Source organism: Nuphar pumila, chromosome 1 (assembly GCF_984573655.1).
Source record: "Nuphar pumila chromosome 1, dmNupPumi1.hap1.1, whole genome shotgun sequence".
NCBI lineage: Eukaryota > Viridiplantae > Streptophyta > Magnoliopsida > Nymphaeales > Nymphaeaceae > Nuphar > Nuphar pumila.
This window is the reverse complement of record NC_143249.1, coordinates 162,197,383-162,219,579: the sequence shown is the minus strand read 5'-3', so window position 1 is coordinate 162,219,579 and position 22,197 is coordinate 162,197,383. Positions and strand designations below refer to the sequence as shown.

General features: G+C 57.7%; 41 non-coding genes across 41 annotated transcripts; all 41 read right to left on the bottom strand.

The window, feature by feature from the left end:
• Positions 1-395: 395 nt before the first annotated feature.
• Positions 396-514, bottom strand: LOC149850831 (5S ribosomal RNA). The gene has a single exon (XR_016436405.1). It is a non-coding gene; the product is annotated as a 5S ribosomal RNA (ribosomal RNA).
• Positions 515-937: 423 nt separating this feature from the next.
• On the bottom strand, positions 938-1,056 carry LOC149850830 (5S ribosomal RNA). Its single transcript, XR_016434038.1, has one exon. It is a non-coding gene; the product is annotated as a 5S ribosomal RNA (ribosomal RNA).
• A 422-nt stretch (positions 1,057-1,478) lies between these two features.
• Positions 1,479-1,597, bottom strand: LOC149850829 (5S ribosomal RNA). Its single transcript, XR_016426837.1, has one exon. It is a non-coding gene; the product is annotated as a 5S ribosomal RNA (ribosomal RNA).
• Positions 1,598-2,007: 410 nt separating this feature from the next.
• Positions 2,008-2,126, bottom strand: LOC149850828 (5S ribosomal RNA). Its single transcript, XR_016426868.1, has one exon. It is a non-coding gene; the product is annotated as a 5S ribosomal RNA (ribosomal RNA).
• Positions 2,127-2,549: 423 nt separating this feature from the next.
• Positions 2,550-2,668, bottom strand: LOC149850827 (5S ribosomal RNA). The gene has a single exon (XR_016434862.1). It is a non-coding gene; the product is annotated as a 5S ribosomal RNA (ribosomal RNA).
• Positions 2,669-3,090: 422 nt separating this feature from the next.
• Positions 3,091-3,209, bottom strand: LOC149850826 (5S ribosomal RNA). The gene has a single exon (XR_016434835.1). It is a non-coding gene; the product is annotated as a 5S ribosomal RNA (ribosomal RNA).
• Positions 3,210-3,632: 423 nt separating this feature from the next.
• Positions 3,633-3,751, bottom strand: LOC149850825 (5S ribosomal RNA). Its single transcript, XR_016434812.1, has one exon. It is a non-coding gene; the product is annotated as a 5S ribosomal RNA (ribosomal RNA).
• Positions 3,752-4,175: 424 nt separating this feature from the next.
• Positions 4,176-4,294, bottom strand: LOC149850824 (5S ribosomal RNA). Its single transcript, XR_016434788.1, has one exon. It is a non-coding gene; the product is annotated as a 5S ribosomal RNA (ribosomal RNA).
• Positions 4,295-4,717: 423 nt separating this feature from the next.
• LOC149850823 (5S ribosomal RNA) lies at positions 4,718-4,836 on the bottom strand. Its single transcript, XR_016434770.1, has one exon. It is a non-coding gene; the product is annotated as a 5S ribosomal RNA (ribosomal RNA).
• A 423-nt stretch (positions 4,837-5,259) lies between these two features.
• On the bottom strand, positions 5,260-5,378 carry LOC149850822 (5S ribosomal RNA). The gene has a single exon (XR_016427172.1). It is a non-coding gene; the product is annotated as a 5S ribosomal RNA (ribosomal RNA).
• A 423-nt stretch (positions 5,379-5,801) lies between these two features.
• Positions 5,802-5,920, bottom strand: LOC149850821 (5S ribosomal RNA). The gene has a single exon (XR_016434754.1). It is a non-coding gene; the product is annotated as a 5S ribosomal RNA (ribosomal RNA).
• Positions 5,921-6,343: 423 nt separating this feature from the next.
• Positions 6,344-6,462, bottom strand: LOC149850820 (5S ribosomal RNA). The gene has a single exon (XR_016434734.1). It is a non-coding gene; the product is annotated as a 5S ribosomal RNA (ribosomal RNA).
• A 423-nt stretch (positions 6,463-6,885) lies between these two features.
• Positions 6,886-7,004, bottom strand: LOC149850819 (5S ribosomal RNA). The gene has a single exon (XR_016434715.1). It is a non-coding gene; the product is annotated as a 5S ribosomal RNA (ribosomal RNA).
• A 423-nt stretch (positions 7,005-7,427) lies between these two features.
• On the bottom strand, positions 7,428-7,546 carry LOC149850818 (5S ribosomal RNA). Its single transcript, XR_016426638.1, has one exon. It is a non-coding gene; the product is annotated as a 5S ribosomal RNA (ribosomal RNA).
• A 423-nt stretch (positions 7,547-7,969) lies between these two features.
• LOC149850817 (5S ribosomal RNA) lies at positions 7,970-8,088 on the bottom strand. The gene has a single exon (XR_016434699.1). It is a non-coding gene; the product is annotated as a 5S ribosomal RNA (ribosomal RNA).
• Positions 8,089-8,511: 423 nt separating this feature from the next.
• LOC149850816 (5S ribosomal RNA) lies at positions 8,512-8,630 on the bottom strand. Its single transcript, XR_016434683.1, has one exon. It is a non-coding gene; the product is annotated as a 5S ribosomal RNA (ribosomal RNA).
• Positions 8,631-9,053: 423 nt separating this feature from the next.
• On the bottom strand, positions 9,054-9,172 carry LOC149850815 (5S ribosomal RNA). Its single transcript, XR_016435814.1, has one exon. It is a non-coding gene; the product is annotated as a 5S ribosomal RNA (ribosomal RNA).
• Positions 9,173-9,594: 422 nt separating this feature from the next.
• On the bottom strand, positions 9,595-9,713 carry LOC149850814 (5S ribosomal RNA). Its single transcript, XR_016434670.1, has one exon. It is a non-coding gene; the product is annotated as a 5S ribosomal RNA (ribosomal RNA).
• Positions 9,714-10,123: 410 nt separating this feature from the next.
• On the bottom strand, positions 10,124-10,242 carry LOC149850813 (5S ribosomal RNA). Its single transcript, XR_016435159.1, has one exon. It is a non-coding gene; the product is annotated as a 5S ribosomal RNA (ribosomal RNA).
• A 422-nt stretch (positions 10,243-10,664) lies between these two features.
• Positions 10,665-10,783, bottom strand: LOC149850812 (5S ribosomal RNA). Its single transcript, XR_016425773.1, has one exon. It is a non-coding gene; the product is annotated as a 5S ribosomal RNA (ribosomal RNA).
• Positions 10,784-11,206: 423 nt separating this feature from the next.
• LOC149850811 (5S ribosomal RNA) lies at positions 11,207-11,325 on the bottom strand. Its single transcript, XR_016433861.1, has one exon. It is a non-coding gene; the product is annotated as a 5S ribosomal RNA (ribosomal RNA).
• Positions 11,326-11,748: 423 nt separating this feature from the next.
• LOC149850810 (5S ribosomal RNA) lies at positions 11,749-11,867 on the bottom strand. The gene has a single exon (XR_016426716.1). It is a non-coding gene; the product is annotated as a 5S ribosomal RNA (ribosomal RNA).
• Positions 11,868-12,290: 423 nt separating this feature from the next.
• On the bottom strand, positions 12,291-12,409 carry LOC149850809 (5S ribosomal RNA). Its single transcript, XR_016426088.1, has one exon. It is a non-coding gene; the product is annotated as a 5S ribosomal RNA (ribosomal RNA).
• A 423-nt stretch (positions 12,410-12,832) lies between these two features.
• On the bottom strand, positions 12,833-12,951 carry LOC149850808 (5S ribosomal RNA). The gene has a single exon (XR_016437985.1). It is a non-coding gene; the product is annotated as a 5S ribosomal RNA (ribosomal RNA).
• A 423-nt stretch (positions 12,952-13,374) lies between these two features.
• On the bottom strand, positions 13,375-13,493 carry LOC149850807 (5S ribosomal RNA). The gene has a single exon (XR_016425801.1). It is a non-coding gene; the product is annotated as a 5S ribosomal RNA (ribosomal RNA).
• Positions 13,494-13,916: 423 nt separating this feature from the next.
• Positions 13,917-14,035, bottom strand: LOC149850806 (5S ribosomal RNA). The gene has a single exon (XR_016434037.1). It is a non-coding gene; the product is annotated as a 5S ribosomal RNA (ribosomal RNA).
• Positions 14,036-14,457: 422 nt separating this feature from the next.
• Positions 14,458-14,576, bottom strand: LOC149850805 (5S ribosomal RNA). The gene has a single exon (XR_016426833.1). It is a non-coding gene; the product is annotated as a 5S ribosomal RNA (ribosomal RNA).
• A 410-nt stretch (positions 14,577-14,986) lies between these two features.
• Positions 14,987-15,105, bottom strand: LOC149850804 (5S ribosomal RNA). The gene has a single exon (XR_016426866.1). It is a non-coding gene; the product is annotated as a 5S ribosomal RNA (ribosomal RNA).
• Positions 15,106-15,496: 391 nt separating this feature from the next.
• On the bottom strand, positions 15,497-15,615 carry LOC149850803 (5S ribosomal RNA). The gene has a single exon (XR_016437952.1). It is a non-coding gene; the product is annotated as a 5S ribosomal RNA (ribosomal RNA).
• Positions 15,616-16,025: 410 nt separating this feature from the next.
• Positions 16,026-16,144, bottom strand: LOC149850802 (5S ribosomal RNA). The gene has a single exon (XR_016435157.1). It is a non-coding gene; the product is annotated as a 5S ribosomal RNA (ribosomal RNA).
• A 423-nt stretch (positions 16,145-16,567) lies between these two features.
• Positions 16,568-16,686, bottom strand: LOC149850801 (5S ribosomal RNA). The gene has a single exon (XR_016437941.1). It is a non-coding gene; the product is annotated as a 5S ribosomal RNA (ribosomal RNA).
• A 423-nt stretch (positions 16,687-17,109) lies between these two features.
• Positions 17,110-17,228, bottom strand: LOC149850800 (5S ribosomal RNA). The gene has a single exon (XR_016426715.1). It is a non-coding gene; the product is annotated as a 5S ribosomal RNA (ribosomal RNA).
• Positions 17,229-17,651: 423 nt separating this feature from the next.
• LOC149850799 (5S ribosomal RNA) lies at positions 17,652-17,770 on the bottom strand. The gene has a single exon (XR_016436394.1). It is a non-coding gene; the product is annotated as a 5S ribosomal RNA (ribosomal RNA).
• A 423-nt stretch (positions 17,771-18,193) lies between these two features.
• On the bottom strand, positions 18,194-18,312 carry LOC149850798 (5S ribosomal RNA). The gene has a single exon (XR_016434033.1). It is a non-coding gene; the product is annotated as a 5S ribosomal RNA (ribosomal RNA).
• Positions 18,313-18,734: 422 nt separating this feature from the next.
• Positions 18,735-18,853, bottom strand: LOC149850797 (5S ribosomal RNA). Its single transcript, XR_016426832.1, has one exon. It is a non-coding gene; the product is annotated as a 5S ribosomal RNA (ribosomal RNA).
• A 410-nt stretch (positions 18,854-19,263) lies between these two features.
• On the bottom strand, positions 19,264-19,382 carry LOC149850796 (5S ribosomal RNA). Its single transcript, XR_016426865.1, has one exon. It is a non-coding gene; the product is annotated as a 5S ribosomal RNA (ribosomal RNA).
• Positions 19,383-19,805: 423 nt separating this feature from the next.
• Positions 19,806-19,924, bottom strand: LOC149850795 (5S ribosomal RNA). Its single transcript, XR_016434656.1, has one exon. It is a non-coding gene; the product is annotated as a 5S ribosomal RNA (ribosomal RNA).
• Positions 19,925-20,346: 422 nt separating this feature from the next.
• LOC149850794 (5S ribosomal RNA) lies at positions 20,347-20,465 on the bottom strand. The gene has a single exon (XR_016437930.1). It is a non-coding gene; the product is annotated as a 5S ribosomal RNA (ribosomal RNA).
• Positions 20,466-20,888: 423 nt separating this feature from the next.
• Positions 20,889-21,007, bottom strand: LOC149850793 (5S ribosomal RNA). The gene has a single exon (XR_016426712.1). It is a non-coding gene; the product is annotated as a 5S ribosomal RNA (ribosomal RNA).
• Positions 21,008-21,430: 423 nt separating this feature from the next.
• On the bottom strand, positions 21,431-21,549 carry LOC149850792 (5S ribosomal RNA). The gene has a single exon (XR_016436383.1). It is a non-coding gene; the product is annotated as a 5S ribosomal RNA (ribosomal RNA).
• A 423-nt stretch (positions 21,550-21,972) lies between these two features.
• LOC149850791 (5S ribosomal RNA) lies at positions 21,973-22,091 on the bottom strand. Its single transcript, XR_016434031.1, has one exon. It is a non-coding gene; the product is annotated as a 5S ribosomal RNA (ribosomal RNA).
• Positions 22,092-22,197: the final 106 nt, after the last annotated feature.

Here is a 22,197-nt window from a genome sequence, read left to right as displayed (position 1 = left end):
GTGCCTCACGCGGGAGCCGTGGGGGCCGCAACGCACGAACCGACTAGCCGTCATAGAAACGGCCCCGAAAAACGACTGAAACTAGCTTAAACGGCATCCGAAACGGTCCCGAACCGACTTCATCTGTTCGCCATGTCGTAGCCAGCGGAACGAGCTTTCCGTGGCCACAAAAATCGCCGAATTCCGACATCGGCGTGCCAAGTTACGGTCCGGCGAGCCGGAACTGCTGCTTTTGTCGCACGCCGCGGCTCGTGTCGGGTGTCGGCGCTGCGGCGCGCAAGGCGAGGGTGAAAGGGAAGCAGAAGACCTCGATGGATCAGATACGGTGTGTTGCGGTAAGTGAAAAGAAGGTCGGAGGTTGGTGCCGACGACAAAAAAGCGTCGAAGGCAAAAAGAGAGTGCAACACGAGGACTTCCCAGGAGGTCACCCATCCCAGTACTACTCTCGCCCAAGCACGCTTAACTTCGGAGTTCTGATGGGATCCGGTTCTTTAGAACTGGTATGATCGCACCCGTTACACGTTGCGCGAAAAAATGCTCTTATGCCTCACGCGGGAGCCGTGGGGGCCGCAACGCACGAACCGACTAGCCGTCATAGAAACGACCCCGAAAAACGACCGAAACGAGCTTAAACGGCATTCGAAACGGTCCCGAACCGTCTTTGTCTGTTCGCCACGTCGTAGCCAGCGGAGCGAGCTTTCCGTGGCCACGAAAATCGCCGAATTCCGACATCGGCGTGCCAAGTTACGGTCCGGAGAGCCGGAACTGCTGCTTTTGTCGCACGCCGCGGCTCGTGTCGGGTGCCGGCGCTGCGGCGCGCAAGGCGAGGGTGAAAGGGAAGCAGAAGACCTCGATGGATCAGATACGGTGTGTTGCGGGAAGTGAAAAGAAGGTCGGAGGTTGGTGCCGACGACAAAAAAGCGCCGAAGGCAAAAAGAGAGTGCAACACGAGGACTTCCCAGGAGGTCACCCATCCCAGTACTACTCTCGCCCAAGCACGCTTAACTTTGGAGTTCTGATGGAATCCGGTGCTTTAGTGCTGGTATGATCGCACCCGTTACATGTTGCGAGAAAAAATGCTCTTATGCCTCACGCGGGAGCCGTGGGGGCCGCAACGCACAAACCGACTAGCCGTCATAGAAACGCCCCGAAAAACGCCCGAAACGAGCTTAAACGGCATCTGAAACGGTCCCGAACCGACTTCGTCTGTTCGTCACGTCGTAGCCAGCGGAACGTGCTTTCCGTGGCCAGGAAAATCGCCGAATTTCGACATCGGCGTGCCAAGTTACGGTCCGGCGAGCCAAAACTGCTGCGTTTGTCGCACGCCGCGGCTCGTGTCGGGTGCCGGCGCTGCGGCGCGCAAGGCGAGGGTGAAAGGGAAGCAGAAGACCTCGATGGATCAGATACGGTGTGTTGCGGGAAGTGAAAAGAAGGTCGGAGGTTGGTGCCGACGACAAAAAAGCGCCGAAGGCAAAAAGAGAGTGCAACACGAGGACTTCCCAGGAGGTCACCCATGCCAGTACTACTCTCGCCCAAGCACGCTTAACTTCGGAGTTCTGATGGGATCCGGTGCTTTAGTGCTGGTATGATCGCACCCGTTACATGTTGCGCGAAAAAATGCTCTTATGCCTCACGCGGGAGCCGTGGGGGCCGCAACGCACAAACCGACTAGCCGTCATAGAAACGCCCGAAATGAGCTTAAACGGCATCTGAAACGGTCCCGAACCGACTTCGTCTGTTCGTCACGTCGTAGCCAGCGGAACGAGCTTTCCGTGGCCAGGAAAATCGCCGAATTTCGACATCGGCGTGCCAAGTTACGGTCCGGAGAGCCGGAACTGCTGCGTTTGTCGCACGCCGCGGCTCGTGTCGGGTGCGGGCGCTGCGGCGCGCAAAGCGAGGGTGAAAGGGAAGCAGAAGACCTCGATGGATCAGATACGGTGTGTTGCGGTAAGTGAAAAGAAGGTCGGAGGTTGGTGCCGACGACAAAAAAGCGCCGAAGGCAAAAAGAGAGTGCAACACGAGGACTTCCCAGGAGGTCACCCATCCCAGTACTACTCTCGCCCAAGCACGCTTAACTTCAGAGTTCTGATGGGATCCGGTGCTTTAGTGCTGGTATGATCGCACCCGTTACATGTTGCACGAAAAAATGCTCTTATGCCTCACGCGGGCGCCGTGGGGGCCGCAACGCACAAACCGACTAGCCGTCATAGAAACGGCCCCGAAAAATGCCCGAAACGAGCTTAAACGGCATCTGAAACGGTCCCGAACCGACTTCGTCTGTTCGCCACGTCGTAGCCAGTGGAACGAGCTTTCCGTGGCCACCAAAATCGCCGAATTCCGACATCGGCGTGCCAAGTTACGGTCCGGCGACCCGGAACTGCTGCGTTTGTCGCACGCCGCGGCTCGTGTCGGGTGCTGGCGCTGCGGCGCGCAAGGCGAGGGTGAAAGGGAAGCAGAAGACCTCGATGGATCAGATACGGTGTGTTGCGGGAAGTGAAAAGAAGGTCGGAGGTTGGTGCCGACGACAAAAAAGTGCCGAAGGCAAAAAGAGAGTGCAACACGAGGACTTCCCAGGAGGTCACCCATCCCAGTACTACTCTCGCCCAAGCACGCTTAACTTCGGAGTTCTGATGGGATCCGGTGCTTTAGTGCTGGTATGATCGCACCCGTTACATGTTGCGCGAAAAAATGCTCTTATGCCTCACGCGGGAGCCGTGGGGGCCGCAACGCACGAACCAACTAGCCGTCATAGAAACGGCCCCGAAAACGCTCGAAACGAGCTTAAACGGCATCCGAAACGGTCCCGAACCGACTTTGTCTGTTCGCCACGTCGTAGCCAGCGGAACGAGCTTTCCGTGGCCACGAAAATCGCCGAATTCCGACATCGGCGTGCCAAGTTACGGTCCGGCGACCCGGAACTGCTGCGTTTGTCGCACGCCGCGGCTCGTGTCGGGTGCCGGCGCTGCGGCGCGCAAGGCGAGGGTGAAAGGGAAGCAGAAGACCTCGATGGATCAGATACGGTGTGTTGCGGGAAGTGAAAAGAAGGTCGAAGGTTGGTGCCGACGACAAAAGAGCGCCGAAGGCAAAAAGAGAGTGCAACACGAGGACTTCCCAGGAGGTCACCCATCCCAGTACTACTCTCGCCCAAGCACGCTTAACTTCGGAGTTCTGATGGGATCCGGTGCTTTAGTGCTGGTATGATCGCACCCGTTACATGTTGCGCGAAAAAATGCTCTTATGCCTCACGCGGGAGCCGTGGGGGCCGCAACGCACGAACCGACTAGCCGTCATAGAAACGGCCCCGAAAAACGCCCGAAACGAGCTTAAACGGCATCCGAAACGGTCCCGAACTGACTCTGTCTGTTCGCCACGTCGTAGCCAGCGGACCGAGCTTTCCGTGGCCACGAAAATCGCCGAATTCCGACATCGGCGTGCCAAGTTACGGTCCGGCGACCCGGAACTGCTGCGTTTGTCGCACGCCGCGGCTCGTGTCGGGTGCCGGCGCTGCGGCGCGCAAGGCGAGGGTGAAAGGGAAGCAGAAGACCTCGATGGATCAGATACGGTGTGTTGCGGGAAGTGAAAAGAAGGTCGGAGGTTGGTGCCGACGACAAAAAAGCGCCGAAGGTAAAAAGAGAGTGCAACACGAGGACTTCCCAGGAGGTCACCCATCCCAGTACTACTCTCGCCCAAGCACGCTTAACTTCGGAGTTCTGATGGGATCCGGTGCTTTAGTGCTGGTATGATCGCACCCGTTACATGTTGCGCGAAAAAATGCTCTTATACCTTACGCGGGAGCCGTGGGGGCCGCAACGCACGAACCGACTAGCCGTCATAGAAACGGCCGCGAAAAACGCCCGAAACGAGCTTAAACGGCATCCGAAACGGTCCCGAACCGACTTCGTCTGTTCGCCACGTCGTAGCCAGCGGAACGAGCTTTCCGTGGCCACGAAAATCGCCGAATTTCGACATCGGCGTGCCAAGTTACGGTCCGGCGACCCGGAACTGCTGCGTTTGTCGCACGCCGCGGCTCGTGTCGGGTGCCGGCGCTGCGGCGCGCACGGCGAGGGTGAAAGGGAAGCAGAAGACCTCGATGGATCAGATACGGTGTGTTGCGGGAATGTGAAAAGAAGGTCGGAGGTTGGTGCCGACGACAAAAAAGCGCCGAAGGCAAAAAGAGAGTGCAACACGAGGACTTCCCAGGAGGTCACCCATCCCAGTACTACTCTCGCCCAAGCACGCTTAACTTCGGAGTTCTGATGGGATCCGGTGCTTTAGTGCTGGTATGATCGCACCCGTTACATGTTGCGCGAAAAAATGCTCTTATGCCTCACGCGGGAGCCGTGGGGGCCGCAACGCACGAACCGACTAGCCGTCATAGAAACGGCCCCGAAAAATGCCCGAAACGAGCTTAAACGGCATCCGAAACGGTCCCGAACCAACTTCGTCTGTTCGCCACGTCGTAGCCAGCGGAACGAGCTTTCCGTGGCCACGAAAATCGCCGAATTCCGACATCGGCGTGCCAAGTTACGGTCCGGCGACCCGGAACTGCTGCGTTTGTCGCACGCCGCGGCTCGTGTCGGGTGCCGGCGCTGCGGCGCGCAAGGCGAGGGTGATAGGGAAGCAGAAGACCTCGATGGATCAGATACGGTGTGTTGCGGGAAGTGAAAAGAAGGTCGAAGGTTGGTGCCGACGACAAAAAAGCGCCGAAGGCAAAAAGAGAGTGCAACACGAGGACTTCCCAGGAGGTCACCCATCCCAGTACTACTCTCGCCCAAGCACGCTTAACTTCGGAGTTCTGATGGGATCCGGTGCTTTAGTGCTGGTATGATCGCACCCGTTACATGTTGCGCGAAAAAATTCTCTTATGCCTCACGCGGGAGCCGTGGGGGCCGCAACGCACGAACCGACTAGCCGTCATAGAAACGGCCCCGAAAAACGCCCGAAACGAGCTTAAACGGCATCCGAAACGGTCCCGAACCGACTTCGTCTGTTCGCCACGTCGTAGCCAGCGGAACGAGCTTTCCGTGGCCACGAAAATCGCCGAATTCCGACATCGGCGTGCCAAGTTACGGTCCGGCGACCCGGAACTGCTGCGTTTGTCGCACGCCGCGGCTCGTGTCGGGTGCCGGCGCTGCGGCGCGCAAGGCGAGGGTGAAAGGGAAGCAGAAGACCTCGATGGATCAGATACGGTGTGTTGCGGGAAGTGAAAAGAAGGTCGAAGGTTGGTGTCGACGACAAAAAAGCGCCGAAGGCAAAAAAAGAGTGCAACACGAGGACTTCCCAGGAGGTCACCCATCCCAGTACTACTCTCACCCAAGCACGCTTAACTTCGGAGTTCTGATGGGATCCGGTGCTTTAGTGCTGGTATGATTGCACCCGTTACATGTTGCGCGAAAAAATGCTCTTATGCCTCACGCGGGAGCCGTGGGGGCCGCAACGCACGAACCGACTAGCCGTCATAGAAACGGCCCCGAAAAACGCCCGAAACGAGCTTAAACGGCATCCGAAACGTTCCCGAACCGACTTTGTCTGTTCGCCACGTCGTAGCCAGCGGAACGAGCTTTCCGTGGCCACGAAAATCGCCGAATTCCGACATCGGCGTGCCAAGTTACGGTCCGGCGACCCGGAACTGCTGCGTTTGTCGCACGCCGCGGCTCGTGTCGGGTGCCGGCGCTGCGGCGCGCAAGGCGAGGGTGAAAGGGAAGCAGAAGACCTCGATGGATCAGATACGGTGTGTTGCGGGAAGTGAAAAGAAGGTCGGAGGTTGGTGCCGACGACAAAAAAGCGCCGAAGGTAAAAAGAGAGTGCAACACGAGGACTTCCCAGGAGGTCACCCATCCCAGTACTACTCTCGCCCAAGCACGCTTAACTTCGGAGTTCTGATGGGATCCGGTGCTTTAGTGCTGGTATGATCGCACCCGTTACATGTTGCGCGAAAAAATGCTCTTATGCCTCACGCGGGAGCCGTGGGGGCCGCAACGCACGAACCGACTAGCCGTCATAGAAACGGCCCCGAAAAATGCCCGAAACGAGCTTAAACGGCATCCGAAACGGTCCCGAACCAACTTCGTCTGTTCGCCACGTCGTAGCCAGCGGAACGAGCTTTCCGTGGCCACGAAAATCGCCGAATTCCGACATCGGCGTGCCAAGTTACGGTCCGGCGACCCGGAACTGCTGCGTTTGTCGCACGCCGCGGCTCGTGTCGGGTGCCGGCGCTGCGGCGCGCAAGGCGAGGGTGAAAGGGAAGCAGAAGACCTCGATGGATCAGATACGGTGTGTTGCGGGAAGTGAAAAGAAGGTCGAAGGTTGGTGCCGACGACAAAAAAGCGCCGAAGGCAAAAAGAGAGTGCAACACGAGGACTTCCCAGGAGGTCACCCATCCCAGTACTACTCTCGCCCAAGCACGCTTAACTTCGGAGTTCTGATGGGATCCGGTGCTTTAGTGCTGGTATGATCGCACCCGTTACATGTTGCGCGAAAAAATGCTCTTATGCCTCACGCGGGAGCCGTGGGGGCCGCAACGCACGAACCGACTAGCCGTCATAGAAACGGCCCCGAAAAATGCCCGAAACGAGCTTAAACGGCATCCGAAACGGTCCCGAACCAACTTCGTCTGTTCGCCACGTCGTAGCCAGCGGAACGAGCTTTCCGTGGCCACGAAAATTGCCGAATTCCGACATCGGCGTGCCAAGTTACGGTCCGGCGACCCGGAACTGCTGCGTTTGTCGCACGCCGCGGCTCGTGTCGGGTGCCGGCGCTGCGGCGCGCAAGGCGAGGGTGAAAGGGAAGCAGAAGACCTCGATGGATCAGATACGGTGTGTTGCGGGAAGTGAAAAGAAGGTCGAAGGTTGGTGCCGACGACAAAAAAGCGCCGAAGGCAAAAAGAGAGTGCAACACGAGGACTTCCCAGGAGGTCACCCATCCCAGTACTACTCTCGCCCAAGCACGCTTAACTTCGGAGTTCTGATGGGATCCGGTGCTTTAGTGCTGGTATGATCGCACCCGTTACATGTTGCGCGAAAAAATTCTCTTATGCCTCACGCGGGAGCCGTGGGGGCCGCAACGCACGAACCGACTAGCCGTCATAGAAACGGCCCCGAAAAACGCCCGAAACGAGCTTAAACGGCATCCGAAACGGTCCCGAACCGACTTTGTCTGTTCGCCACGTCGTAGCCAGCGGAACGAGCTTTCCGTGGCCACGAAAATCGCCGAATTCCGACATCGGCGTGCCAAGTTACGGTCCGGCGACCCGGAACTGCTGCGTTTGTCGCACGCCGCGGCTCGTGTCGGGTGCCGGCGCTGCGGCGCGCAAGGCGAGGGTGAAAGGGAAGCAGAAGACCTCGATGGATCAGATACGGTGTGTTGCGGGAAGTGAAAAGAAGGTCGAAGGTTGGTGTCGACGACAAAAAAGCGCCGAAGGCAAAAAAAGAGTGCAACACGAGGACTTCCCAGGAGGTCACCCATCCCAGTACTACTCTCGCCCAAGCACGCTTAACTTCGGAGTTCTGATGGGATCCGGTGCTTTAGTACTGGTATGATCGCACCCGTTACATGTTGCGCGAAAAAATTCTCTTATGCCTCACGCGGGAGCCGTGGGGGCCGCAACGCACGAACCGACTAGCCGTCATAGAAACGGCCCCGAAAAACGCCCGAAACGAGCTTAAACGGCATCCGAAACGGTCCCGAACCGACTTTGTCTGTTCGCCACGTCGTAGCCAGCGGAACGAGCTTTCCGTGGCCACGAAAATCGCCGAATTCCGACATCGGCGTGCCAAGTTACGGTCCGGCGACCCGGAACTGCTGCGTTTGTCGCACGCCGCGGCTCGTGTCGGGTGCCGGCGCTGCGGCGCGCAAGGCGAGGGTGAAAGGGAAGCAGAAGACCTCGATGGATCAGATACGGTGTGTTGCGGGAAGTGAAAAGAAGGTCGAAGGTTGGTGCCGACGACAAAAAAGCGCCGAAGGCAAAAAGAGAGTGCAACACGAGGACTTCCCAGGAGGTCACCCATCCCAGTACTACTCTCGCCCAAGCACGCTTAACTTCGGAGTTCTGATGGGATCCGGTGCTTTAGTGCTGGTATGATCGCACCCGTTACATGTTGCGCGAAAAAATGCTCTTATGCCTCACGCGGGAGCCGTGGGGGCCGCAACGCACGAACCGACTAGCCGTCATAGAAACGGCCCCGAAAAATGCCCGAAACGAGCTTAAACGGCATCCGAAACGGTCCCGAACCAACTTCGTCTGTTCGCCACGTCGTAGCCAGCGGAACGAGCTTTCCGTGGCCACGAAAATCGCCGAATTCCGACATCGGCGTGCCAAGTTACGGTCCGGCGACCCGGAACTGCTGCGTTTGTCGCACGCCGCGGCTCGTGTCGGGTGCCGGCGCTGCGGCGCGCAAGGCGAGGGTGAAAGGGAAGCAGAAGACCTCGATGGATCAGATACGGTGTGTTGCGGGAAGTGAAAAGAAGGTCGAAGGTTGGTGCCGACGACAAAAAAGCGCCGAAGGCAAAAAGAGAGTGCAACACGAGGACTTCCCAGGAGGTCACCCATCCCAGTACTACTCTCGCCCAAGCACGCTTAACTTCGGAGTTCTGATGGGATCCGGTGCTTTAGTGCTGGTATGATCGCACCCGTTACATGTTGCGCGAAAAAATTCTCTTATGCCTCACGCGGGAGCCGTGGGGGCCGCAACGCACGAACCGACTAGCCGTCATAGAAACGGCCCCGAAAAACGCCCGAAACGAGCTTAAACGGCATCCGAAACGGTCCCGAACCGACTTCGTCTGTTCGCCACGTCGTAGCCAGCGGAACGAGCTTTCCGTGGCCACGAAAATCGCCGAATTCCGACATCGGCGTGCCAAGTTACGGTCCGGCGACCCGGAACTGCTGCGTTTGTCGCACGCCGCGGCTCGTGTCGGGTGCCGGCGCTGCGGCGCGCAAGGCGAGGGTGAAAGGGAAGCAGAAGACCTCGATGGATCAGATACGGTGTGTTGCGGGAAGTGAAAAGAAGGTCGAAGGTTGGTGTCGACGACAAAAAAGCGCCGAAGGCAAAAAAAGAGTGCAACACGAGGACTTCCCAGGAGGTCACCCATCCCAGTACTACTCTCGCCCAAGCACGCTTAACTTCGGAGTTCTGATGGGATCCGGTGCTTTAGTGCTGGTATGATTGCACCCGTTATTGTTGCGCGAAAAAATGCTCTTATGCCTCACGCGGGAGCCGTGGGGGCCGCAACGCACGAACCGACTAGCCGTCATAGAAACGGCCCCGAAAAACGCCCGAAACGAGCTTAAACGGCATCCGAAACGTTCCCGAACCGACTTTGTCTGTTCGCCACGTCGTAGCCAGCGGAACGAGCTTTCCGTGGCCACGAAAATCGCCGAATTCCGACATCGGCGTGCCAAGTTACGGTCCGACGACCCGGAACTGCTGCGTTTGTCGCACGCCGCGGCTCGTGTCGGGTGCCGGCGCTGCGGCGCGCAAGGCGAGGGTGAAAGGGAAGCAGAAGACCTCGATGGATCAGATACAGTGTGTTGCGGGAAGTGAAAAGAAGGTCGGAGGTTGGTGCCGACGACAAAAAAGCGCCGAAGGCAAAAAGAGAGTGCAACACGAGGACTTCCCAGGAGGTCACCCATCCCAGTACTACTCTCGCCCAAGCACGCTTAACTTCGGAGTTCTGATGGGATCCGGTGCTTTAGTGCTGGTATGATCGCACCCGTTACATGTTGCGCGAAAAAATGCTCTTATGCCTCACGCGGGAGCCGTGGGGGCCGCAACGCACAAACCGACTAGCCGTCATAGAAACGCCCGAAATGAGCTTATACGGCATCTGAAACGGTCCCGAACCGACTTCGTCTGTTCGTCACGTCGTAGCCAGCGGAACGAGCTTTTCGTGGCCAGGAAAATCGCCGAATTTCGACATCGGCGTGCCAAGTTACGGTCCGGCGAGCCGGAACTGCTGCGTTTGTCGCACGCCGCGGCTCGTGTCGGGTGCCGGCGCTGCGGCGCGCAAGGCGAGGGTGAAAGGGAAGCAGAAGACCTCGATGGATCAGATACGGTGTGTTGCGGGAAGTGAAAAGAAGGTCGGAGGTTGGTGCCGACGACAAAAAAGCGCCGAAGGCAAAAAGAGAGTGCAACACGAGGACTTCCCAGGAGGTCACCCATCCCAGTACTACTCTCGCCCAAGCACGCTTAACTTCAGAGTTCTGATGGGATCCGGTGCTTTAGTGCTAGTGTGATCGCACCCGTTACATGTTGCGCGAAAAAATGCTCTTATGCCTCACGCGGGAGCCGTGGGGGCCGCAACGCACGAACCGACTAGCCGTCATAAAAACGGCCCCGAAAAACGCCCGAAATGAGCTTAAACGGCATCTGAAACGGTCCCGAACCGACTTCGTCTGTTCGTCACGTCGTAGCCAGCGGAACGAGCTTTCCGTGGCCAGGAAAATCGCCGAATTTCGACATCGGCGTGCCAAGTTACGGTCCGGCGAGCCAGAACTGCTGCTTTTGTCGCACGCCGCGGCTCGTGTCGGGTGCCGGCGCTGCGGCGTGCAAGGCGAGGGTGAAAGGGAAGCAGAAGACCTCGATGGATCAGATACGGTGTGTTGCGGGAAGTGAAAAGAAGGTCGGAGGTTGGTGCCGACGATAAAAAGCGCCGAAGGCAAAAAAAGAGTGCAACACGAGGACTTCCCAGGAGGTCACCCATCCCAGTACTACTCTCGCCCAAGCACGCTTAACTTCAGAGTTCTAATGGGATCCGGTGCTTTAGTGCTAGTGTGATCGCACCCGTTACATGTTGCGCGAAAAAATGCTCTTATGCCTCACGCGGGAGCCGTGGGGGCCGCAACGCACGAACCGACTAGCCGTCATAAAAACGGCCCCGAAAAACGCCCGAAATGAGCTTAAACGGCATCCGAAACGGTCCCGAACCGACTTCGTCTGTTCGCCACGTCGTAGCCAGCGGAACGAGCTTTCCGTGGCCACGAAAATCGCCGAATTCCGACATCGGTGTGCCAAGTTACAGTCCGGAGAGCCGGAACTGCTGCTTTTGTCGCACGCCGCGGCTCGTGTCGGGTGCGGGCGCTGCGGCGCGCAAGGCGAGGGTGAAAGGGAAGCAGAAGACCTTGATGGATCAGATACGGTGTGTTGCGGTAAGTGAAAAGAAGGTCGGAGGTTGGTGCCGACGACAAAAAAGCGCCGAAGGTAAATAGAGAGTGCAACACGAGGACTTCCCAGGAGGTCACCCATTCCAGTACTACTCTCGCCCAAGCACGCTTAACTTCGGAGTTCTGATGGGATCCGGTGCTTTAGTGCTGCTATGATCGCACACGTTACATGTTGCGCGAAAAAATGCTCTTATGCCTCACGCGGGAGCCGTGGGGGCCGCAACGCACGAACCGACTAGCCGTCATAGAAACGGCCCCGAAAAACGACTGAAACTAGCTTAAACGGCATCCGAAACGGTCCCGAACCGACTTCGTCTGTTCGCCACGTCGTAGCCAGCGGAACGAGCTTTCCGTGGCCACGAAAATCGCCGAATTCCGACATCGGTGTGCCAAGTTACAGTCCGGAGAGCCGGAACTGCTGCTTTTGTCGCACGCCGCGGCTCGTGTCGGGTGCGGGCGCTGCGGCGCGCAAGGCGAGGGTGAAAGGGAAGCAGAAGACCTTGATGGATCAGATACGGTGTGTTGCGGTAAGTGAAAAGAAGGTCGGAGGTTGGTGCCGACGACAAAAAAGCGCCGAAGGTAAATAGAGAGTGCAACACGAGGACTTCCCAGGAGGTCACCCATTCCAGTACTACTCTCGCCCAAGCACGCTTAACTTCGGAGTTCTGATGGGATCCGGTGCTTTAGTGCTGGTATGATCGCACACGTTACATGTTGCGCGAAAAAATGCTCTTATGCCTCACGCGGGAGCCGTGGGGGCCGCAACGCACGAACCGACTAGCCGTCATAGAAACGGCCCCGAAAAATGACTGAAACTAGCTTACACGGCATCCGAAATGGTCCCGAACCGACTTCGTCTGTTCGCCACGTCGTAGCCAGCGGAACGAGCTTTCCGTGGCCACAAAAATCGCCGAATTCCGACATCGGCGTGCCAAGTTACGGTCCGGCGAGCCGGAACTGCTGCTTTTGTCGCACGCCGCGGCTCGTGTCGGGTGTCGGCGCTGCGGCGCGCAAGGCGAGGGTGAAAGGGAAGCAGAAGACCTCGATGGATCAGATACGGTGTGTTGCGGTAAGTGAAAAGAACGTCGGAGGTTGGTGCCGACCACAAAAAAGCGTCGAAGGCAAAAAGAGAGTGCAACACGAGGACTTCCCAGGAGGTCACCCATCCCAGTACTACTCTCGCCCAAGCACGCTTAACTTCGAAGTTCTGATGGGATCCGGTTCTTTAGAACTGGTATGATCGCACCCGTTACATGTTGCGCGAAAAAATGCTCTTATGCCTCACGCGGGAGCCGTGGGGGCCGCAACGCACGAACCGACTAGCCGTCATAGAAACGACCCCGAAAAACGACCGAAACGAGCTTAAACGGCATCCGAAACGGTCCCGAACCGACTTTGTCTGTTAGCCACGTCGTAGCCAGCGGAACGAGCTTTCCGTGGCCACGAAAATCGCCGAATTCCGACATCGGCGTGCCAAGTTACGGTCCGGAGAGCCGGAACTGCTGCTTTTGTCGCACGCCGCGGCTCGTGTCGGGTGCCGGCGCTGCGGCGCGCAAGGCGAGGGTGAAAGGGAAGCAGAAGACCTCGATGGATCAGATACGGTGTGTTGCGGGAAGTGAAAAGAAGGTCGGAGGTTGGTGCCGACGACAAAAAAGCGCCGAAGGTAAAAAGAGAGTGCAACACGAGGACTTCCCAGGAGGTCACCCATCCCAGTACTACTCTCGCCCAAGCACGCTTAACTTCGGAGTTCTAATGGGATCCGGTGCTTTAGTGCTGGTATGATCGCACCCGTTACATGTTGCGCGAAAAAATGCTCTTATGCCTCACGCGGGAGCCGTGGGGGCCGCAACGCACGAACCGACTAGCCGTCATAGAAACGGCCCCGAAAAATGCCCGAAACGAGCTTAAACGGCATCCGAAACGGTCCCGAACCAACTTCGTCTGTTCGCCACGTCGTAGCCAGCGGAACGAGCTTTCCGTGGCCACGAAAATCGCCGAATTCCGACATCGGCGTGCCAAGTTACGGTCCGGCGACCCGGAACTGCTGCGTTTGTCGCACGCCGCGGCTCGTGTCGGGTGCCGGCGCTGCGGCGCGCAAGGCGAGGGTGAAAGGGAAGCAGAAGACCTCGATGGATCAGATACGGTGTGTTGCGGTAAGTGAAAAGAAGGTCGGAGGTTGGTGCCGACGACAAAAAAGCGTCGAAGGCAAAAAGAGAGTGCAACACGAGGACTTCCCAGGAGGTCACCCATCCCAGTACTACTCTCGCCCAAGCACGCTTAAGTTCGGAGTTCTGATGGGATCCGGTTCTTTAGAACTGGTATGATCGCACCCGTTACACGTTGCGCGAAAAAATGCTCTTATGCCTCACGCGGGAGCCGTGGGGGCCGCAACGCACGAACCGACCAGCCGTCATAGAAACGACCCCGAAAAACGACCGAAACGAGCTTAAACGGCATTCGAAACGGTCCCGAACCGACTTTGTCTGTTCGCCACGTCGTAGCCAGCGGAGCGAGCTTTCCGTGGCCACGAAAATCGCCGAATTCCGACATCGGCGTGCCAAGTTACGGTCCGGAGAGCCGGAACTGCTGCTTTTGTCGCACGCCGCGGCTCGTGTCGGGTGCCGGCGCTGCGGCGCGCAAGGCGAGGGTGAAAGGGAAGCAGAAGACCTCGATGGATCAGATACGGTGTGTTGCGGGAAGTGAAAAGAAGGTCGGAGGTTGGTGCCGACGACAAAAAAGCGCCGAAGGCAAAAAGAGAGTGCAACACGAGGACTTCCCAGGAGGTCACCCATCCCAGTACTACTCTCGCCCAAGCACGCTTAACTTTGGAGTTCTGATGGAATCCGGTGCTTTAGTGCTGGTATGATCGCACCCGTTACATGTTGCGAGAAAAAATGCTCTTATGCCTCACGCGGGAGCCGTGGGGGCCGCAACGCACAAACCGACTAGCCGTCATAGAAACGCCCCGAAAAACGCCCGAAACGAGCTTAAACGGCATCTGAAACGGTCCCGAACCGACTTCGTCTGTTCGTCACGTCGTAGCCAGCGGAACGTGCTTTCCGTGGCCAGGAAAATCGCCGAATTTCGACATCGGCGTGCCAAGTTACGGTCCGGCGAGCCAAAACTGCTGCGTTTGTCGCACGCCGCGGCTCGTGTCGGGTGCCGGCGCTGCGGCGCGCAAGGCGAGGGTGAAAGGGAAGCAGAAGACCTCGATGGATCAGATACGGTGTGTTGCGGGAAGTGAAAAGAAGGTCGGAGGTTGGTGCCGACGACAAAAAAGCGCCGAAGGCAAAAAGAGAGTGCAACACGAGGACTTCCCAGGAGGTCACCCATGCCAGTACTACTCTCGCCCAAGCACGCTTAACTTCGGAGTTCTGATGGGATCCGGTGCTTTAGTGCTGGTATGATCGCACCCGTTACATGTTGCGCGAAAAAATGCTCTTATGCCTCACGCGGGAGCCGTGGGGGCCGCAACGCACAAACCGACTAGCCGTCATAGAAACGCTCGAAATGAGCTTAAACGGCATCTGAAACGGTCCCGAACCGACTTTGTCTGTTCGTCACGTCGTAGCCAGCGGAACGAGCTTTCCGTGGCCAGGAAAATCGCCGAATTTCGACATCGGCGTGCCAAGTTACGGTCCGGAGAGCCGGAACTGCTGCGTTTGTCGCACGCCGCGGCTCGTGTCGGGTGCGGGCGCTGCGGCGCGCAAGGCGAGGGTGAAAGGGAAGCAGAAGACCTCGATGGATCAGATACGGTGTGTTGCGGTAAGTGAAAAGAAGGTCGGAGGTTGGTGCCGACGACAAAAAAGCGCCGAAGGCAAAAAGAGAGTGCAACACGAGGACTTCCCAGGAGGTCACCCATCCCAGTACTACTCTCGCCCAAGCACGCTTAACTTCAGAGTTCTGATGGGATCCGGTGCTTTAGTGCTGGTATGATCGCACCCGTTACATGTTGCGCGAAAAAATGCTCTTATGCCTCACGCGGGAGCCGTGGGGGCCGCAACGCATGAACCGACTAGCCGTCATAGAAACGGCCTCCGAAACAGTCCCGAACCGACTTCGTCTGTTCGCCACGTCGTAGCCAGCGAAACGAGCTTTCAGTGGCCACGAAAATCGCCGAATTCCGACATCGGCGTGCCAAGTTACGGTCTGGCGAGCCGGAACTGCTGCGTTTGTCGCACGCCGCGGCTCCTGTCGGGTGCCGGCGCTGCGGCGCGCAAGGCGAGGGTGAAAGGGAAGCAGAAGACCTCGATGGATCAGATACGGTGTGTTGCGGGAAGTGAAAAGAAGGTCGGAGGTTGGTGCCGACGACAAAAAAGCGCCGAAGGCAAAAAGAGAGTGCAACACAAGGACTTCCCAGGAGGTCACCCATCCCAGTACTACTCTCGCTCAAGCACGCTTAACTTCAGAGTTCTGATGGGATCCGGTGCTTTAGTGCTGGTATGATCGCACCCGTTACATGTTGCGCGAAAAAATGCTCTTATGCCTCACGCGGGAGCCGTGGGGGCCGCAACGCACAAACCGACTAGTCATCATAGAAACGCCCGAAATGATCTTAAACGGCATCTAAAACGGTCCCGAACCGACTTCGTCTGTTCGTCACGTCGTAGCCAGCGGAACGAGCTTTCCGTGGCCAGGAAAATCGCCGAATTTCGACATCGGCGTGCCAAGTTACGGTCTGGCGAGCCGGAACTGCTGCGTTTGTCGCACGCCGCGGCTCGTGTCGGGTGCCGGCGCTGCGGCGCGCAAGGCGAGGGTGAAAGGGAAGCAGAAGACCTCGATGGATCAGATACGGTGTGTTGCGGGAAGTGAAAAGAAGGTCGGAGGTTGGTGCCGACGACAAAAAAGCGCCGAAGGCAAAAAGAGAGTGCAACACGAGGACTTCCCAGGAGGTCACCCATCCCAGTACTACTCTCGCCCAAGCACGCTTAACTTCAGAGTTCTGATGGGATCCGGTGCTTTAGTGCTAGTGTGATCGCACCCGTTACATGTTGCGCGAAAAAATGCTCTTATGCCTCACGCGGGAGCCGTGGGGGCCGCAACGCACGAACCGACTAGCCGTCATAAAAACGGCCCCGAAAAACGCCCGAAATGAGCTTAAACGGCATCCGAAACGGTCCCGAACCGACTTCGTCTGTTCGTCACGTCGTAGCCAGCGGAACGTGCTTTCCGTGGGCAGGAAAATCGCCGAATTTCGACATCGGCGTGCCAAGTTACGGTCCGGCGAGCCGGAACTGCTGCGTTTGTCGCACGCCGCGGCTCGTGTCGGGTGCCAGCGCTGCGGCGCGCAAGGCGAGGGTGAAAGGGAAGCAGAAGACCTCGATGGATCAGATACGGTGTGTTGCGGGAAGTGAAAAGAAGGTCGGAGGTTGGTGCCGACGACAAAAAAGCGCCGAAGGCAAAAAGAGAGTGCAACACAAGGACTTCCCAGGAGGTCACCCATCCCAGTACTACTCTCGCTCAAGCACGCTTAACTTCAGAGTTCTGATGGGATCCGGTGCTTTAGTGCTGGTATGATCGCACCCGTTACATATTGCGCGAAAAAATGCTCTTATGCCTCACGCGGGAGCCGTGGGGGCCGCAACGCACGAACCGACTAGCTGTCATAAAAACGGCCCCGAAAAACGCCCGAAACTAGCTTAAACGGCATCCGAAACGGTCCTGAACCGACTTTGTCTGTTCGCCACGTCGTAGCCAGCGGAACGAGCTTTCCGTGGCCACGAAAATCATCGAATTTCGACATCGGCGTGCCAAGTTACAGTCCGGAGAGCCGGAACTGCTGCTTTTGTCGCACGCCGCGGCTCGTGTCGGGTGCGGGCGCTGCGGCGCGCAAGGCGAGGGTGAAAGGGAAGCAGAAGACCTTGATGGATCAGATACGGTGTGTTGCGGTAAGTGAAAAGAAGGTCGGAGGTTGGTGCCGACGACAAAAAAGCGCCGAAGGTAAATAGAGAGTGCAACACGAGGACTTCCCAGGAGGTCACCCATTCCAGTACTACTCTCGCCCAAGCACGCTTAACTTCGGAGTTCTGATGGGATCCGGTGCTTTAGTGCTGGTATGATCGCACACGTTACATGTTGCGCGAAAAAATGCTCTAGTGCCTCACGCGGGAGCCGTGGGGGCCGCAACGCACGAACCGACTAGCCGTCATAGAAACGGCCCCGAAAAACGACTGAAACTAGCTTAAACGGCATCCGAAACGGTCCCGAACCGACTTCATCTGTTCGCCATGTCGTAGCCAGCGGAACGAGCTTTCCGTGGCCACAAAAATCGCCGAATTCCGACATCGGCGTGCCAAGTTACGGTCCGGCGAGCCGGAACTGCTGCTTTTGTCGCACGCCGCGGCTCGTGTCGGGTGTCGGCGCTGCGGCGCGCAAGGCGAGGGTGAAAGGGAAGCAGAAGACCTCGATGGATCAGATACGGTGTGTTGCGGTAAGTGAAAAGAAGGTCGGAGGTTGGTGCCGACGACAAAAAAGCGTCGAAGGCAAAAAGAGAGTGCAACACGAGGACTTCCCAGGAGGTCACCCATCCCAGTACTACTCTCGCCCAAGCACGCTTAACTTCGGAGTTCTGATGGGATCCGGTTCTTTAGAACTGGTATGATCGCACCCGTTACACGTTGCGCGAAAAAATGCTCTTATGCCTCACGCGGGAGCCGTGGGGGCCGCAACGCACGAACCGACTAGCCGTCATAGAAACGACCCCGAAAAACGACCGAAACGAGCTTAAACGGCATTCGAAACGGTCCCGAACCGTCTTTGTCTGTTCGCCACGTCGTAGCCAGCGGAGCGAGCTTTCCGTGGCCACGAAAATCGCCGAATTCCGACATCGGCGTGCCAAGTTACGGTCCGGAGAGCCGGAACTGCTGCTTTTGTCGCACGCCGCGGCTCGTGTCGGGTGCCGGCGCTGCGGCGCGCAAGGCGAGGGTGAAAGGGAAGCAGAAGACCTCGATGGATCAGATACGGTGTGTTGCGGGAAGTGAAAAGAAGGTCGGAGGTTGGTGCCGACGACAAAAAAGCGCCGAAGGCAAAAAGAGAGTGCAACACGAGGACTTCCCAGGAGGTCACCCATCCCAGTACTACTCTCGCCCAAGCACGCTTAACTTTGGAGTTCTGATGGAATCCGGTGCTTTAGTGCTGGTATGATCGCACCCGTTACATGTTGCGAGAAAAAATGCTCTTATGCCTCACGCGGGAGCCGTGGGGGCCGCAACGCACAAACCGACTAGCCGTCATAGAAACGCCCCGAAAAACGCCCGAAACGAGCTTAAACGGCATCTGAAACGGTCCCGAACCGACTTCGTCTGTTCGTCACGTCGTAGCCAGCGGAACGTGCTTTCCGTGGCCAGGAAAATCGCCGAATTTCGACATCGGCGTGCCAAGTTACGGTCCGGCGAGCCAAAACTGCTGCGTTTGTCGCACGCCGCGGCTCGTGTCGGGTGCCGGCGCTGCGGCGCGCAAGGCGAGGGTGAAAGGGAAGCAGAAGACCTCGATGGATCAGATACGGTGTGTTGCGGGAAGTGAAAAGAAGGTCGGAGGTTGGTGCCGACGACAAAAAAGCGCCGAAGGCAAAAAGAGAGTGCAACACGAGGACTTCCCAGGAGGTCACCCATGCCAGTACTACTCTCGCCCAAGCACGCTTAACTTCGGAGTTCTGATGGGATCCGGTGCTTTAGTGCTGGTATGATCGCACCCGTTACATGTTGCGCGAAAAAATGCTCTTATGCCTCACGCGGGAGCCGTGGGGGCCGCAACGCACAAACCGACTAGCCGTCATAGAAACGCCCGAAATGAGCTTAAACGGCATCTGAAACGGTCCCGAACCGACTTCGTCTGTTCGTCACGTCGTAGCCAGCGGAACGAGCTTTCCGTGGCCAGGAAAATCGCCGAATTTCGACATCGGCGTGCCAAGTTACGGTCCGGAGAGCCGGAACTGCTGCGTTTGTCGCACGCCGCGGCTCGTGTCGGGTGCGGGCGCTGCGGCGCGCAAAGCGAGGGTGAAAGGGAAGCAGAAGACCTCGATGGATCAGATACGGTGTGTTGCGGTAAGTGAAAAGAAGGTCGGAGGTTGGTGCCGACGACAAAAAAGCGCCGAAGGCAAAAAGAGAGTGCAACACGAGGACTTCCCAGGAGGTCACCCATCCCAGTACTACTCTCGCCCAAGCACGCTTAACTTCAGAGTTCTGATGGGATCCGGTGCTTTAGTGCTGGTATGATCGCACCCGTTACATGTTGCACGAAAAAATGCTCTTATGCCTCACGCGGGCGCCGTGGGGGCCGCAACGCACAAACCGACTAGCCGTCATAGAAACGGCCCCGAAAAATGCCCGAAACGAGCTTAAACGGCATCTGAAACGGTCCCGAACCGACTTCGTCTGTTCGCCACGTCGTAGCCAGTGGAACGAGCTTTCCGTGGCCACCAAAATCGCCGAATTCCGACATCGGCGTGCCAAGTTACGGTCCGGCGACCCGGAACTGCTGCGTTTGTCGCACGCCGCGGCTCGTGTCGGGTGCTGGCGCTGCGGCGCGCAAGGCGAGGGTGAAAGGGAAGCAGAAGACCTCGATGGATCAGATACGGTGTGTTGCGGGAAGTGAAAAGAAGGTCGGAGGTTGGTGCCGACGACAAAAAAGTGCCGAAGGCAAAAAGAGAGTGCAACACGAGGACTTCCCAGGAGGTCACCCATCCCAGTACTACTCTCGCCCAAGCACGCTTAACTTCGGAGTTCTGATGGGATCCGGTGCTTTAGTGCTGGTATGATCGCACCCGTTACATGTTGCGCGAAAAAATGCTCTTATGCCTCACGCGGGAGCCGTGGGGGCCGCAACGCACGAACCAACTAGCCGTCATAGAAACGGCCCCGAAAACGCTCGAAACGAGCTTAAACGGCATCCGAAACGGTCCCGAACCGACTTCGTCTGTTCGCCACGTCGTAGCCAGCGGAACGAGCTTTCCGTGGCCACGAAAATCGCCGAATTCCGACATCGGCGTGCCAAGTTACGGTCCGGCGACCCGGAACTGCTGCGTTTGTCGCACGCCGCGGCTCGTGTCGGGTGCCGGCGCTGCGGCGCGCAAGGCGAGGGTGAAAGGGAAGCAGAAGACCTCGATGGATCAGATACGGTGTGTTGCGGGAAGTGAAAAGAAGGTCGGAGGTTGGTGCCGACGACAAAAAAGCGCCGAAGGCAAAAAGAGAGTGCAACACAAGGACTTCCCAGGAGGTCACCCATCCCAGTACTACTCTCGCTCAAGCACGCTTAACTTCAGAGTTCTGATGGGATCCGGTGCTTTAGTGCTGGTATGATCGCACCCGTTACATATTGCGCGAAAAAATGCTCTTATGCCTCACGCGGGAGCCGTGGGGGCCGCAACGCACGAACCGACTAGCTGTCATAAAAACGGCCCCGAAAAACGCCCGAAACTAGCTTAAACGGCATCCGAAACGGTCCTGAACCGACTTTGTCTGTTCGCCACGTCGTAGCCAGCGGAACGAGCTTTCCGTGGCCACGAAAATCATCGAATTTCGACATCGGCGTGCCAAGTTACAGTCCGGAGAGCCGGAACTGCTGCTTTTGTCGCACGCCGCGGCTCGTGTCGGGTGCGGGCGCTGCGGCGCGCAAGGCGAGGGTGAAAGGGAAGCAGAAGACCTTGATGGATCAGATACGGTGTGTTGCGGTAAGTGAAAAGAAGGTCGGAGGTTGGTGCCGACGACAAAAAAGCGCCGAAGGTAAATAGAGAGTGCAACACGAGGACTTCCCAGGAGGTCACCCATTCCAGTACTACTCTCGCCCAAGCACGCTTAACTTCGGAGTTCTGATGGGATCCGGTGCTTTAGTGCTGGTATGATCGCACACGTTACATGTTGCGCGAAAAAATGCTCTAGTGCCTCACGCGGGAGCCGTGGGGGCCGCAACGCACGAACCGACTAGCCGTCATAGAAACGGCCCCGAAAAACGACTGAAACTAGCTTAAACGGCATCCGAAACGGTCCCGAACCGACTTCATCTGTTCGCCATGTCGTAGCCAGCGGAACGAGCTTTCCGTGGCCACAAAAATCGCCGAATTCCGACATCGGCGTGCCAAGTTACGGTCCGGCGAGCCGGAACTGCTGCTTTTGTCGCACGCCGCGGCTCGTGTCGGGTGTCGGCGCTGCGGCGCGCAAGGCGAGGGTGAAAGGGAAGCAGAAGACCTCGATGGATCAGATACGGTGTGTTGCGGTAAGTGAAAAGAAGGTCGGAGGTTGGTGCCGACGACAAAAAAGCGTCGAAGGCAAAAAGAGAGTGCAACACGAGGACTTCCCAGGAGGTCACCCATCCCAGTACTACTCTCGCCCAAGCACGCTTAACTTCGGAGTTCTGATGGGATCCGGTTCTTTAGAACTGGTATGATCGCACCCGTTACACGTTGCGCGAAAAAATGCTCTTATGCCTCACGCGGGAGCCGTGGGGGCCGCAACGCACGAACCGACTAGCCGTCATAGAAACGACCCCGAAAAACGACCGAAACGAGCTTAAACGGCATTCGAAACGGTCCCGAACCGTCTTTGTCTGTTCGCCACGTCGTAGCCAGCGGAGCGAGCTTTCCGTGGCCACGAAAATCGCCGAATTCCGACATCGGCGTGCCAAGTTACGGTCCGGAGAGCCGGAACTGCTGCTTTTGTCGCACGCCGCGGCTCGTGTCGGGTGCCGGCGCTGCGGCGCGCAAGGCGAGGGTGAAAGGGAAGCAGAAGACCTCGATGGATCAGATACGGTGTGTTGCGGGAAGTGAAAAGAAGGTCGGAGGTTGGTGCCGACGACAAAAAAGCGCCGAAGGCAAAAAGAGAGTGCAACACGAGGACTTCCCAGGAGGTCACCCATCCCAGTACTACTCTCGCCCAAGCACGCTTAACTTTGGAGTTCTGATGGAATCCGGTGCTTTAGTGCTGGTATGATCGCACCCGTTACATGTTGCGAGAAAAAATGCTCTTATGCCTCACGCGGGAGCCGTGGGGGCCGCAACGCACAAACCGACTAGCCGTCATAGAAACGCCCCGAAAAACGCCCGA